General features: G+C 43.2%; 1 long non-coding RNA gene across 1 annotated transcript; it reads left to right on the top strand.

The window, feature by feature from the left end:
* Positions 1 to 1,232: 1,232 nt before the first annotated feature.
* Positions 1,233 to 4,186, top strand: LOC132536527 (uncharacterized). The gene is made up of 3 exons (XR_009548071.1): positions 1,233 to 1,305; positions 3,319 to 3,639; positions 3,773 to 4,186. It is a non-coding gene; the product is annotated as an uncharacterized LOC132536527 (long non-coding RNA).
* Positions 4,187 to 14,507: the final 10,321 nt, after the last annotated feature.

The raw sequence follows: 14,507 nt of genomic DNA, 5'->3' as shown, positions 1-14,507 counted from the left end.
CCCTGGCATAACCTTTCACCTCCAAAAATTTCTGGTTGAGGTGACTGAATTGACTTGGGGCATGAGATCACCCATTCCCAAAATTCGAAAACTAGGCAGAGAAAGAGACAGAGACAGAGACAGAGACAGAGAGAGAGAGAGAGAGAGAGAAGAGGGAGAAGTGTCAAGCTGAATATAGCTCTGTTTGAGTCCTAATGCTTTTCACCCTGGCTGCCTCAACACAGCAGAAAGGTATGTCTTTGACCATAGACACCTCACAAAGCACATTCACGGGGGACCAGGCTGGTTCCTAGTATTCAACCTTCTCCATAACTGTGAGTCAGAATAATTAGGTTGAACCTGAAAATCTGCAGAAATTAAGACACAAAGACAAATCCTCAGTTTATTTAAAAAGTCAAGAATTGGGGTCCAGGCGGTGGTGTACCTGGTGCACACACTACAAGGATCTGGGTTCAAGACCCTGGCCCCCACTTGCAGGGTGAAATCTTCACAAGTGGTGAAGTAGAGCTGCAGGTGTCTCTCTGTCTCTTTTCCTCTTTAACTCCTGCTCCCCCTCAATTTCTCTCTCTCTGTCCAATAATAAATAAAATAAAATAAAATAAAATGTCCAGGACTGTTTTCCCATCAGCACTTCTGCCCGGTAGTTAGTTACCCTTCTCTTGACTAACCCTGAGTTTGGAATTCCAGGTTTGTCTAGGAAGGTTAATGCATGATCAAGTGTTAGGATGTGGAAAAGATCAGCTCTTTCCTGAGATCTACCTGGGAGGAGGCAAATAAGAATTTCCCTTCTCCTTCCACTGCACCCACTAGTCCCCTGTGCTACCTGAGCCCTTGATACTGCCCCTGGGTACCAAGGTCATGAGGGAATGCTGGACTTCTCCCAGCAAATCAGAGATGTGAAAAGTGGGTGCACTGGGAGAGAGAGCCTGTCTCTAGCCTGCAGCCCTGACACCAGGCCCTCAACTAGGATGATACATGGCTGGTATCAGTGGGTTTTATGGACTCTGAACAACTGTAAGGGGGGATCTAGAAGAACCCCATCATTCTCCTTGGGGTAAAGCCATTTAAAGGATAGAAGATGTTAGGCATACAATTGGGGTTGTAGCTGACTCTTTCATGCTATGTAACCATAGCAACAGGTTTGACACCTCTTCCTTTCCCTGCACAATGGGAATTGGTAGCTCCTGGGCTGGCTATCACCAGTCACACTCACTTCTCAGCTAATCCTAGAAAAAAAAAGACCAGTCTTGGATCCTTTCACAGGACACAATGATCTCCCCTTCATCAGAGAGGTTGTCAAGGAAGGTGAGTGCTTTTGAATCTTTAAGAAGTTTATTGGGGCTAGGTCATGGTATACCTAGTTAAGCACACATATTACAATGAACTAAAGGACTCAGGTTCGAGCCCCAAGTGCCCACCTTCAGGGGGGAAGCTTTGTGAGCAATGAAGCAGGGCCACGAGTGTCTTTCTGTCTCTCTTCCTCCATCTTCCCCCTTCCCTCTTGATTTCTGACAGTCTCTAGCCAATAAATAAATAAAGGTAATTAAAATAAATAAATAAATAAATAAATAAATGGTAATTGTCTCTTTCCAGACTATCCTTTACCATAGTACCAATGAAAAGCAACTCATCCTACAGAGTCAACGTTTTTGCTCACCTCCACAGGGAAGGCAGCCAGGGTTTATCCCACCTCAGAGCCAGTGACTAGTCATGCCTGCCTGGGATCTCTGACTCCCTCAGGCAGCAGACTGTGGGAGAGATTGGTGATGTCTGCCAGGAGTTAGCTGTGGCCAGGAGGGGGTGGGGGTGAGTTTGCTATTCTTAATCTAGATCTTGGTTAGTCTTAAAAAAGATGCCAGCTCTTCTACATGCGAGTAAGGAAGTGTCACACATCTGGAAGTCTCATGCCTTGGCCAGCAGCAGTGGGTGCACTGCTCTAAGAGCTCAGTGTGTTCAGTTACCAACCACCCCTTTGGGCTAGGTCTATCATTATCCCAGTTTACAGACCAGAAGGCTGAGATACAGAAATTGAATCAGTGTCTCAGTAAAGAGTAGGAATGACAAATGGCAGGGAGTCTGACACTGTGACTTTTTTTTTTTTTTTTTTTTTGGCTGGAGGATAGTCTCCTGGGAGATGGGAAAAGAGGTTGCTGGCTTTGTGAACCAAGTCAGACTCCAGTCCCAGCCTGCTGTTTACTAGACAGCTAAGCAGTTAAAGACTCAAAAGAAAGTCTGGTCTCTAGGTAGTAGTGGATTAAAGGGAGCAACAGATTTAAGACCAGCTGTTTTCTACTAAGCCCAACATTAAAGGTATTTGAAAAATGGCTATAATCTGTTACTCTTCTCACTATGCTTTTATTTTTAAAAAATTGTCATTATTACTTAATTTATGTTTAATGGAACACGGCTAAGCTTTTTCTTATGGTAGTGCTGAGCATTGAACCTGTGACCTCTGAGTCTCAGGCCTGAAAGCCCTTTGCATAAGCACTATGTTATTTCACCAGCTGTTTATTTTTACTGAACAAACTAAAATAGATAAAATTGAAAGCCTCCACTTTGCTCAATGTGCCTCATACCACTCCTACTGCCCCTATCCTTACCTCTCCAGAAACTTCAGTTCTGCTGTCAAAGTCAACTTTAAAATAAGAATAGACTCTTCAGTATGTTTCTGCCATGGTCCATGAATACAGAGAGATTCATGTTTCTTGGTGTGTTCTCTGAATTCCAGTGGTTTTGATAGAGTTGCCCACCAAGGTGATAACTGCTTCCAGTATGTAAGCTGGAAGGATTGTAGCCCGTGCTGGGGGCTCCTCTGCACCCCTTGGCCTCATACTCTTTATTGGGAGATAGAACCTGGCAGGCTGATTTAAGTGGAAAACAGGGGGACAGAGCTATTTTAAGACTCAGACCCACTACAGGTAAGAAACCATAAGGGTTTTTATGTTTCTGGGTCTCTCAGGTTTGGAAAACATCTAAGTGATGTGACAATTCTCATAAGCTTTTCCATTATCTCCACCATCTTTTCTTGTTTGGATTGTGTGAGTCTCTGCTTCGGTAGCCTGAGACCTGGAGAATCTATTTCTTTCATCAACAGCATGCTGACCTCTATCATCTTCCCATAAATATCTACAAAGCTGGCTCTGTCCAGTTCCTCTTTCTCTTGCCTGGCCTTCTCCCAGCATCTTTATGTCTTTGCTTCCTCCTTATGAAGAGTCCTGTTGATGGGTGTTGGCATTTCATCTCACTCTGTGCAGGTAGTGTGTCTGCTGGTACTGTTTCACATATAGGTAATTTCACATACAGATGTTTCACATACAGGTAACTTCTCACAAACTTTGAAGGGTGAACAGAAATAAGAGGCCTAGCAACCAGCCAACAAGGGTGCCTGTAAGCCACTGTCTCTCCTGGGAAGAATGTGTGTGGTGGACACAGGTCAGTGGACAGCAGTTCCACTCAACCAGCGTCCCAAGGATTAGTCCACAGGCAAGAGCTCCAGAGGCCTGCAGCCTCCCTGAGACCTTTCCACAGTGTTCTGACCAGTTACCATGGAACTGCTGCCACAACACACCCCAAAGAACACCCCAGTATTCCACCAGGAACCCCATCAGCAACTGACCTCTTGGATTGGTCAGTTACATGGTGAGTTGGGGGAAGACACTGGTAACTAAAATGTGCTTCTGTTTTAGTGTCTAATGGTATATTATTCACCAATTCTTATTGATTTTATATCAATATAAAATTTGAATTTAAAAAATATGCTCTCACTCTCTAGATGCAGGTGGCAATCAGCATATCCATTTCATCAGCTGTGATTCAGAGAAGAAAAGAAGTAGCAGAAATCTACCCAAGGTCACCACTAGTATGAAAACAAACTACTTAGAACAAGAATACGTGTCACTGATGCACTTGCCTCTCCATTTAATAAGAAGGTGAGTCTTCTCCTGTGTGATCTGGAATACGAGGTCAGAGAAAATCCAGAAAAATGTGCTGGAAACTCAATGTGACCTTTCTTCCATCCAGAACATAGATTCCAGCCCATACAGTGTTCTCCCTTTCATCCTTGGACTTCACATTGTCAGGGCTGTCAGGATAGACAAACCTCACCAGTGCAGCTGTTTGATGGTATTCTCAGTTCAGTTGGAAGAGGGAGTTAGCACAACCCTCAAGAGAGAGTTTTTCTCATGAAATCCACAGCCTGGCGGGGCTTCCTGGAGTGGGAAGGGAAGTGCAGCCCAGTCTCACATTCTGTTATCTGTGGCTGCCTTGGCCCTGTCTCCAGCTAGAACTCAGCCCCACGAGAGAGGGACTGGCCCATAATGGGAAGTGACAAACCATACTGAATAAAGGCCAAGATGAAAGCTGACTTACAAGGTCTTTGCTTAGACCTTGCAAACATCATCAGACCCAGAGAACATCATTATATTCTCCTGATCTATTTGGGGAGGTCATGTCATGACTCTTCACCACGGGGTGGGGGGGCGGTTTCTAAGAGCTGTCTTCTGAAGTCTGGAGAAGATATTTGTAGATGTCACCAGTTCCTGGAGGGCTTCTACTTGTCTCTAGGCACCCCCAAAACCTGTGTTGGAGCCTTTTTCTGTTCACATGATAATCCTAAGTGAAGGTAACACTGGCAACCTGGAAGCATGGGATAACCTGAGTGACCAGCTCCTCTTCACAGTAGCCTGTGCTTGCTAGGGGGCTGCAAACCACAAGCAGGTGTGTAAGGAAAATGTGACACACATTTCAACGTGCCAAAACCTCCCATTGAGAAGAGATGCCTATGCCCACATATGCACAGACATCCCACCAGACTTTCCCCCAGCCTTAAAATACTACTATTAGCTTAGTTCTCCATGCTAAAATTATACCAAAATACAGTTGTCCCTTGCCACTTCACACTTGGACTGCCACGGCTTCACTCTACCATAGTTTTTTCAAATATATTCATTACAAGTTGATCAAGACAGTGAAAATGATACATCGTGCACTCAGTTGTCTGAGTCAATTGCACACCCCCATATTACAATTAAAATTACTGTCCATATGGACTGTAGGCCTATGTATTCAAACACCTGCGCAAACCCTTCAACACCAGGTACAGCCAGCCGCTCAAATACTCCTTGTGTGTGTTTGAAATCAGGTGTTGTGAAACCAAGCCAATCAGATTGTGTTTCTCTCATATGCACTTCTACATCATCATGTATGAGAAACATCTTTGCTCTTAAGTGTTTGTGATTTCTGAGGACCTTTATCTAATCTCCGTAATGGCTCCTAAACGTGCTGCTTCTTCTAAACCTTCTGATGATGAAACTAAACGCTAGCGAAAGATGTTTACCATTCAAGAGAAGGTGAAACTCGTGTAAGAAAATCCTGGCGGTTGCCCACCATTACAACTTGGATGAGTCTACCAATCGCTCCATCCGTAAAGATAAAAGAACATCCTTGCAATGGCTACTGTCTCTTTCAACAAGGAAGCAAAGCTAATGGGGATGTTATTTCATGTCTAGAGGGCTCTAATAGTGTTAAAAACCATATTTAGAAGGTCATAAACAGGCTTTATATGCTCTAATTCTGAAAATACTCTATAAATAAAGAGTCCTTCTTTGAGGAGATCACTTATCATGGTAGAGTCTGGAACTGATTAACTCTGATAAATGAGGGACGACTGTATACACTTGGAGGGTTCACTCCCTCCTCTGTGAGGTAATTAACCTCCTTAATCATGGGCTATCCTTGATGTATTTCTTCAGAGGGTTATGGTGATGTTACACCTCCCCCCCACACACACAGAAACTTGTGTGTGTGTACAAATACACTTATACATTAGAAATATATATAAAATGTAATAGGGGGCCAGGCGGTCACACAGCAGGTTAAGTGCACATGGCTTAAAATGTAATAGTTGGCTTGTCATACAATCTGTTTTGCAGGTGGGTGTACTTCTCTTAGTAGTGTCACTTGATGTGGGTCCTTATCAGTCCACAACAAATTTTCTCATCCCTCCTTACAGCTGCCATGGGCTCGACCATACAGATGTACCAGTTTATTTAACCAGGTCTCCCAGGTGTCGGAGTTGGGCCTGTTTTATAAAGGGGAGGCGGGGATAGGATTTCCCTTGGGATCATTCTGGGACTAAAATGAGCAACTGTGTGCAAATGCCAGCACTGTGCTTGGCACACAGGCAATGCTCAGCACACAGATGTGGGTGTCCATGACAGACATTGTAAGGAACCCTAACCTGATCACAAGCTGATAAATGTCTAACAATCGACTATCCAAAAAAATAATAATAAAAATAAAGGTCTAAATTATAGCATCAAATTTCCATGGTGTAAATATTCTCACCTAGCTGATCAAACTAAGTCAATAGTGACCACTCCATATGGCATTAGGAAGCACACAGTCTGTTCTGCTGACTCTCCTGAGTTGACCAGGCACCCACCTGGGTATCATCTCTTGTTTCTGTGCACATTGACTACCCAGGAGTATTGAAGCAAGCCATATTGAAGGTAACGTCTTCCATGGAATCCTCCCCTGAACCTGACTTCCTCTCGCTCTCCCTCTTCCATCTGTCTTTCTTGAGAATGACACTGATAAATCCTTTTCATGTCTCCTTATCTCAGGCTACTTCTGGGAATCCACCTGAGATTACATTTTAAGGTACCTGTCTCCCTTACACTTATTGAGGTTTGGTGCTATTACCTGCATTACACTTTTGCAACTTAAACTTCTATTTTTGTTAACCCCACTGAAAGCATTTTGGGGGTATAGTTATTTCTGCCCCCCACCCTATATGTCTGCCTATGGTTCATGACTCACAGAACAAGTCCCTCTCCACTGACTCAGCAATGCCATTTCCTGCCCACAACCTTTTAGAACTTTTGCACTCTTGACACAGTGCAGACCAGCCCACCCCTGATTCACCAGCTCAGTTTTCTGTCACATCCTGTACTTTCCCCAAGGATTTTTTTGTTCTTCTGACCATGGCCAACGCCAACCAGCCCACAAACACCAGAGAACAGAAACAGGGCCAGGCAGGCAGACTCCAGATGGGTCCGAAAAATAAAGAAGCAAGCATAGAGGGTTCATGATCTTTGCCTCTTCCCTGGCTGGAAAGAAATTCACTGTGTTGAAATGTACGTGGTCTTGTCCCAGTTTCTTCCAAAAATGCCATGGGGGGGGGTGGGGGCAGATGCCATTCCATGTGGCAAAAATATGAAAGATTCACTTACCAGTAAGTGCAATAACTCTGGAAATGGTTCTGAATATTCATGTGTTCTGCACTTTTCCCCCAATTGATATCAAGAAAAGTCTCAATCAGTAAAGTGTTAAAGATTTCCATAGGGACCTCCAGACCACAGGGAGAATGAGATGAGTTAACAGAGCTCCCTGTCTCGAGCCATTTCTTCACAAAACTAGCATGAATGTTTCTGGAGGGGGAGACACTTCAGCATCTGAAGCTGGCTTCCATCATCAGTGAGAAGGGTTGCCAAAAAAACGACCACTTTCCAAATCTAGTGAAAACAGCTAAGTCAACAAAGGAATAGCAATAGCCCAGGTTGCAAAACAAGTTGGAAAAACTTTTCTAAGGGCTGTCCTGAATTGTTACACGATTGACCATCAACTTACATAGGTCCTTCTCTTTGACTGAGAAAACATTTGGCTCAAGGTATCTTGCCAAAATCCATGTGCTTCATCTGTAGGTGTAGAAGCATGCTTTAGGGTGAAATTTAGCTATTGTTACTGTTACTTGTTATTGTTTTGTACAAAGCTCAAAATAATCCATCCTACGAATCAAAGTTGGTCATAGAATCCGTGCCGGGCTCTCTGCGCAGCAGACAAGAGCTGCTGGATAAAGTGACTCGTTTTCCTTCTTACAGCGCCAGGCTGACAATCCAAAATGATGTGAACTGGAATATTTTGAGGCAGCACTCTGTACTTAGATTGAGTGCCTCCTATTAAGATCATTTCTAGAGAACACAAAACAAAGAAACAAAAGGAAAACAAGAAACAGCAAGGAATTTAAAGATGCCATGCCTGTGAAAAAAAGTTGTAAAGGAAGTCTGGCAATATGGGGAGAACCTGAACACAATCATAAGTACCCCAAATTACTTTCTCTGATAAACTCAGATTTTTCTACACTCTGATTGATAGAAGGAGAGCAGCAAACTCAGTCCAAGTGTCTTTCAAAGAATCTTTGAAATCCATGAGTGACATAGGAAGATTAAGAGTACATAATTAGGGTTCAAAATTCTGAGTTTAAGTTCTTAGTCTTTTCATATGATGTGTCTCTCAGGTCTGTTATGATCTCATCTGCCTGTAGAGGAAGCCCCATGCATGATGCCATGAATTAAAAAAAAATTTTGTTAGATTTAATAATGATTAACAAGATTATAAGATAACAGGAAAGGGGTAGGCAGTAGTGCAGCGGGTTAAGCGCACATGGCACAAAGAGCAAGGACCAGTGTGAGGATCCCAGTTCGAGCTCCCAGCTCCCCACCTGCAGGGGTGTCGCTTCACAGGTGGTGAAGCAGGTCTGCAGGTGTCTATCTTTCTCTCCCCCCCTCTGTCTTTCCTTCCTCTCTCCATTTCTCTCTGTCCTATCCAACAACGATGACATCAATAACAACAACAATAAAACAACAAGGGCAACAAAGGGAAATAAATAAATAAAAATTAAATATATATATATGTATATATATATATATATATATATATATATATATAACAGGAGTACAATTCCATACAATTTTCTCCACCAGAATTCCATATCCCATCCCTTCCATTGAGTTTCTCTATTCTTTATCCCTCCGGGAGTATGGACCAAAATTCTTTATGGGGTGCAGAAGGTGGAAACTGTGGCTTCTGTAATTGCTTCTCCACTGAACATGGATTTTGGAAAGTTGATCCATACCCCCAGCCTGTTCCTATTTTTCCCTAGTGGGGAGGGCTCTGGAGAGGTGAAGTTCTGGGACATATGGGTAAGGTCGTCTGCCCAAGGAAATCAGGATGACATCATGGTAGCGTCTGCAACTTGGTGGTGGAAAGGTGTGGTAAGATATAAAACTGGACAAATAGTTTAATAAACAGGAACCTAAAGATAAAAATAGAGAAGATGAAACTAAGGATCTTCATGTGAGAAGCTAGGAAGTCTATTTTAGGTATATTTCAAGGAGCCCATGACTTTACTAATTTTTTATTTATTTATTCCCTTTTTGTTGTCCTTGTTGTTTTATTGTTGTAGTTATTATTGTTGTAGTTGTTGTTGGATAGGACATAGAGAAATGGAGAGAGGAGGGGAAGACAGAGAGGGAGAGAGAAAGACAGACACCTGCAGACCTGCTTCACTGCTTGTGAAGCGACTCCCCTGCAGGTGGGGAGCCAGGGCTCGAATTGGGATCCTTAAGCCGTTCCTTGCGCTTTGCGCCACCTGCGCTTAACCCGCTGTGCTACAGCCCAACTCCTGACTTTACTAACTTTTGCCTGAGCCCAATAGCTAACATGAAGCTGGGCTAAGAGTATTGTCTGGGAAGATGGTGTCAGTATTGAGAATAGGACTAGAAACCTGGATTAAGGCAGAGAATAGTTCACAAACATTAGGAAAGTATATAAACACCATTAACTATAAACCCCATCAATCTGACCTAGGGCCCATATCTACTCATATTTAGCATAGGAGCCTGTGTAACCTCTGCATTCCTGTCAGTCTGAGCTCACAGTCCATGGTTACAGCTAGGAATGTTCTAGGCTGCACTCATTTCAGGACCAGTCTTCCTCCATTGGCAGAGTATGTTGACCCAGCCTCCCTTCAGAGAGAAGGGCAGTTCCTATTATTGTTGTTTTACATTGAGGGCAAGGCCCTGTAGAGGCCCATAAGAGGGTTGATGTATTGCCACCAAGGTTATTGCTGGGACTTGGTGCCAGCACTATGAATCCACTGTTCTGGTAGCCATTTTTTCTCTTTTTTTTTTTCCTTTTTATTTATATTATACTTGATAGGACAGAGAGAAATATAGATGGGGGGAGCTAGAGAGGAAGAGAGACAGAGAGACACCAGCAGCCTTGATTCACAAATTGAGTGGGGGCTAGAACCTGGGTCCTTATGCTTTGTAATGTGTGTGCTTAACCAGGTGTGTCACTGCTTGATTTCTGCCATGATTATTTCTGATTCTTCATTTGTTTCCTACTTGAAATAGATTTGTTATTGAAGATGCAGAGCTTATGTCTCTGTAGCCTTGTAGTAATGCAAAATAATCAAACATAATGCAGGATATGCACACACGCATGCATACATACACACATTCCTGCCCATTGAGGGATTATTTTCTCCAGACCACATGCTAAAGGCCTGTAAAATGTGGGCAGGGAACCTCCCTGTTGCTGCTTTTCCAGCAAATAAAGTTGTCCTAGTCTGTTAATCTCAAATTTATATAATGAGATTCATTAGCATTGGGTCTGCAGTGAATGGCAGCCACAAAGCACACAATCTTGGGATTCTAGTTCACCCAGTTTTGCAGTGTTTGCTTTAAATCAATTATGCTACTGATTATGGACTATGCTCTAAATTTGCTCTGAAATTCTTGAAATTGCTTTTTCCCCCAAGTCCCCCCTCCAAAGTTCATAAACACCATCTGGAAAAAAAAACATTGAAATTCATATTTTTGTGGCTTAGGAAATGTAAATGACTGGAGAGAAAGCAGGTTCAGGGTGAAATATCTACAATAATGAACCACTCTCTGGTTTTGTTTTTATATCTAAAGAAATCCTGGGGCCAGGCGGTGGTACACATGGTTAACTGCACATATTCCAGTGCACAAGGGCCCAGGTTCAAGCCCCTGGTCCCCACCTGCAGGAGGAAAGCTTTACAAGTTGTGAAGCAGGGCTGCAGGTGTCTCTCTCACTCTCTAACTCCCCAATTCTCTCAATTTCTGGATGTCTCTATTGTCGGGAAATTGTGAGGATGTGGTTGAGTTTGGCAGGGCTTGACTTGAGGGGACATCCATCCTGTCAGTCTCTCTCTACTGAGAGGTTGAGCAAGGAGGGACAAAACCCCCCTAGGTTTGCCTCATCTTATCAGACTCCCTGTCTCACAAAGCACCCTGCATTCCTGATACTATGGCCTGTTCCCTTATTATCTACATAATCATTGTTTTGCCTGAAAGATCCCCACCCATTCCATTCCTTTGATCTATCTTCTTTCTCCCCTCAAGACCCTCCCTGCCTGCAGGGTATTATTTATCCTACCAGTTAAAACCCATGAAACAGTTGCTAAGGAATTTCCTACATTTTCAGTCCCCTTTTGCCTTTCTCCGCTCCTTTCCTAACCATTTCTGTATCCGACTTGCCACTTCTGGGTCTGACTCTGAAAAGCCTTGGCTCTCTGATCAATAAAGAATTGAATCGCCTCATCACCACCGGCTCTGTTCATGAGTCATCTCCCTCATGTCACTGAGTGAATAACAGCCCAGGCTGGCTCCGGTCGCGTTCTCTCCAACCCAGAGGGTATGTGCCTGGGAAGAGGCACCCCCATGCTAGCCCAACACTCTATCAAATAAATAAAGGTAAGTAAAAAAAAAAAAACTCCTCTTACAAAAAAATCGAAAAAAAAAATCCTGGTAGCAGAAATCCTCTGATGAAGTAGGTTCACAGTAGAATTGAGAGTGCTCAAGGACTTTGGAATAACCTGTGGTGCTGAGGACAGGATGGAGGCTTGGTAAGTATGTCAGATAAATTAATGAAATCACATTTCCAAAGAAGGTCCTCACCAAGCCAGGTAAGGAACCGACCCTATTCCTAAGCAATGTCTATGGACCTAGGCAGAAATCTCAATGATCCCAACTTCTTTGGCGACTCTGTACTAGAAATGCTTTCCTTTCTTAGTGGTTCAAACAACTGCAGGACTTCTGGATTATGTCTTTTCTTGGGTTGCAGGTAGGAGGCAAGAACTTAAGTGTGTACAAGGGGTGGCTTCTATATAAACTGCATTCACGAGAGAAGGGAAAAAAACTGTGAGTAAACCCGGTCTGCTTCTGCCTCTAAGACCACAAGCACTAGACATAGAGCCCCTGGAATGGAGCACCTGATGGGAAAATAAAAGCAACGTGGGCTCAATTATTTGATTCATGAACACTGCAGGCATGACACACATCATAGACAGGGTACAAGCAGGCACTGAGTAGATATCAACTGGTGTATGGAACCATACTTTCCTTTAGGGGCTTACCGTCTAGTGCAGAGATAAAGTAGGAGATGAGAAACTTAATAAGATACAATATGCAAATAAGAACATGATGTGGGTGAGCACAAAAGACAAAATACGGGCCCTGGTCATCAAACAATGGATGTTCTATTGGAGACCATGCCATAGTCTCAAAGTGGATCCACTTGAGTCTTGCTCCATTATAAACCAGACAAATTATCTCAATTAAGTTTCTCATTCTTGTTAAACTTCCAGCTATAAGCTCTAAGTGTGATGCTGCTAACTCCTATGGTTGCTATAAAATTAAATGGTGTGACAGGAGGATGAGGGAAAATAGGTCTCACCACTGTGAACAGGTGATGACAATTATTGACCACCAGTCACAAAGGGGAAAGTGTCACTAGGATCAAGTTAGCTCACTCAGACCATGTCATCCCCAAAATTCCAAGGAGTATTTGATGGAAAAAGAACTCATGGTCATATAAGTCTGAAAGATGTTAACCAGTATCTTCACTGTGGAACTTAGTCTTTAACTTGCTGTTAAGAATTTGGAACCTTCAAGAATTAGAAGGTGCTTCACAAAAGCATTTGAGTCCCAAATCTGCTTTGTTTTCCAGGAAATGTTTCATAGATCTGTTTGCTACTGAACAAAAATATAGTCAGTGAAAGACAGAGTTGGCTCTCAATCAAGTCTCTCGGCTTCCCTCCAGGTTCTTTGGAGTCCACACTTCCTCTTGGAAGCGGGGGCTGTCTTTCTTTTTTTTTTTTTTTTTTTTTTAATTTTTTATTTAAGAAAGGATTAGTGAACAAAGGCATAAGGTAGGAGGGGTACAACTCCACACAATTCCCACCACCCAATCCCCATAACCCACCCTCTCCCATGATAGCCTTCCCATTCTCTAGCCCTCTGGGAGCATGGACCCAGGGTCGTTGAGGGCTGCAGAAGGTAGAGGGTCTGGCTTCTGTAATTGCTTCCCCGCTGAACATGGGCATTGACTGGTCGGTCCATACTCCCAGTCTGCCTCTCTCTTTCCCTAGTAAGGTGTGTCTCTGGGGAATCTGAGCTCCAGGACACATTGGTGGGGTCTTCAATCCAGGGAAGCCTAGTCAGCATCCTGGTGGCATCTGGAACCTGGTGATTGAAAAGAGAGTTAACATACAAAGCCAAACAATTTGTTGAGCAATCATGGATCCCAAGTTTGGAATAGTGGAGAGGAAGTGTTAGGGAGGTACTCACTGCAAACTCTAGTGTAATCCTGCTTTCAGGTATATATTTTGCAGTAGTTTATGGATACGTGTGCACATAAGCTCTCTCTCACAGAAACTGTTGTATGTCTAGGTTATGGGACTTTGTTAGAAAGTGAACTACCTGAGATGAAATTAGAGTGTACTATTAAAGGAAAGGTCTCACCCGAGTAATGAAGCTGGAGGGTTGTCATTCCACACGTGAAGTCTCTGGATACAGTCTGAGGTGAAGCATGTTGAGATGGCAATCGTTGCTTTGGTTAGGTTGTGATCGGCGGATGCAATATTATTTGGTTTGGATTGGGAGATGCATATGGGAAAGTGGGCCCTATCCAAGGGTGCCAGGACTGAGGGAAGTAGGGGCTCTATAGTGAAGATGTGAGGTTCCTGCTGTCTTAGGGTTCAAAAAGACAATCAATAGTTAATATTATCATCACATTATTTGTTAATAGGGTTAACTTTGAAAAGTCCCTTTGTTATGGTTTGCTGTACAGTACCCAGTATCTTGTATATAGCTGTGCTATTGGAAGCTTCTAATCTACTTGGTCTAGGCTTTTGAGAGAGTCCGCATATCAAATATGTAGCCTATCTATTTAAAAGATTCAAGTTTGTCTTTTGAGAACCTTTGAGACATACAATTGATTTCCCCCTCTCATATTAATTAACTACTGATTTATATGTCTACATTTTGCTAGGAGTGTACATAAACACCATTCCCATCACCAAAGGACCGTGACCCATCCCTCCCGCCCACTCCCACCCCCCACTGGCCCAGGAAGCTACATGTCTACCCCTCACCACTGGGTTTTTACTTTGGTGCCCTACTTACAATTTGATCAGGTCCTGCTTTTAGTTTCCCTTTCAGATCTTCTAAGTCAGCTTCTGTTGATGAGTGGGATCATCCCATACTCATCTTTAACTTTCTGACTTAGTTCACTTAACATAATTCCTTCTAGCTCTGTCCAAGATGGGTCAGAGAAGGTGGGTTCATTGTTCTTGATAGCTGCAGGGGGCTGTCTTTCTTAACTTCAGGGTTTCCTAGTACTTCACAAAGTATTTGGTA

Source organism: Erinaceus europaeus, unplaced genomic scaffold (assembly GCF_950295315.1).
Source record: "Erinaceus europaeus unplaced genomic scaffold, mEriEur2.1 scaffold_316, whole genome shotgun sequence".
Classification (NCBI taxonomy): domain Eukaryota; kingdom Metazoa; phylum Chordata; class Mammalia; order Eulipotyphla; family Erinaceidae; genus Erinaceus; species Erinaceus europaeus.
The sequence above is the reverse complement of the archived record's forward strand: the minus strand, read 5'-3'. Positions and strand labels throughout refer to the sequence as shown.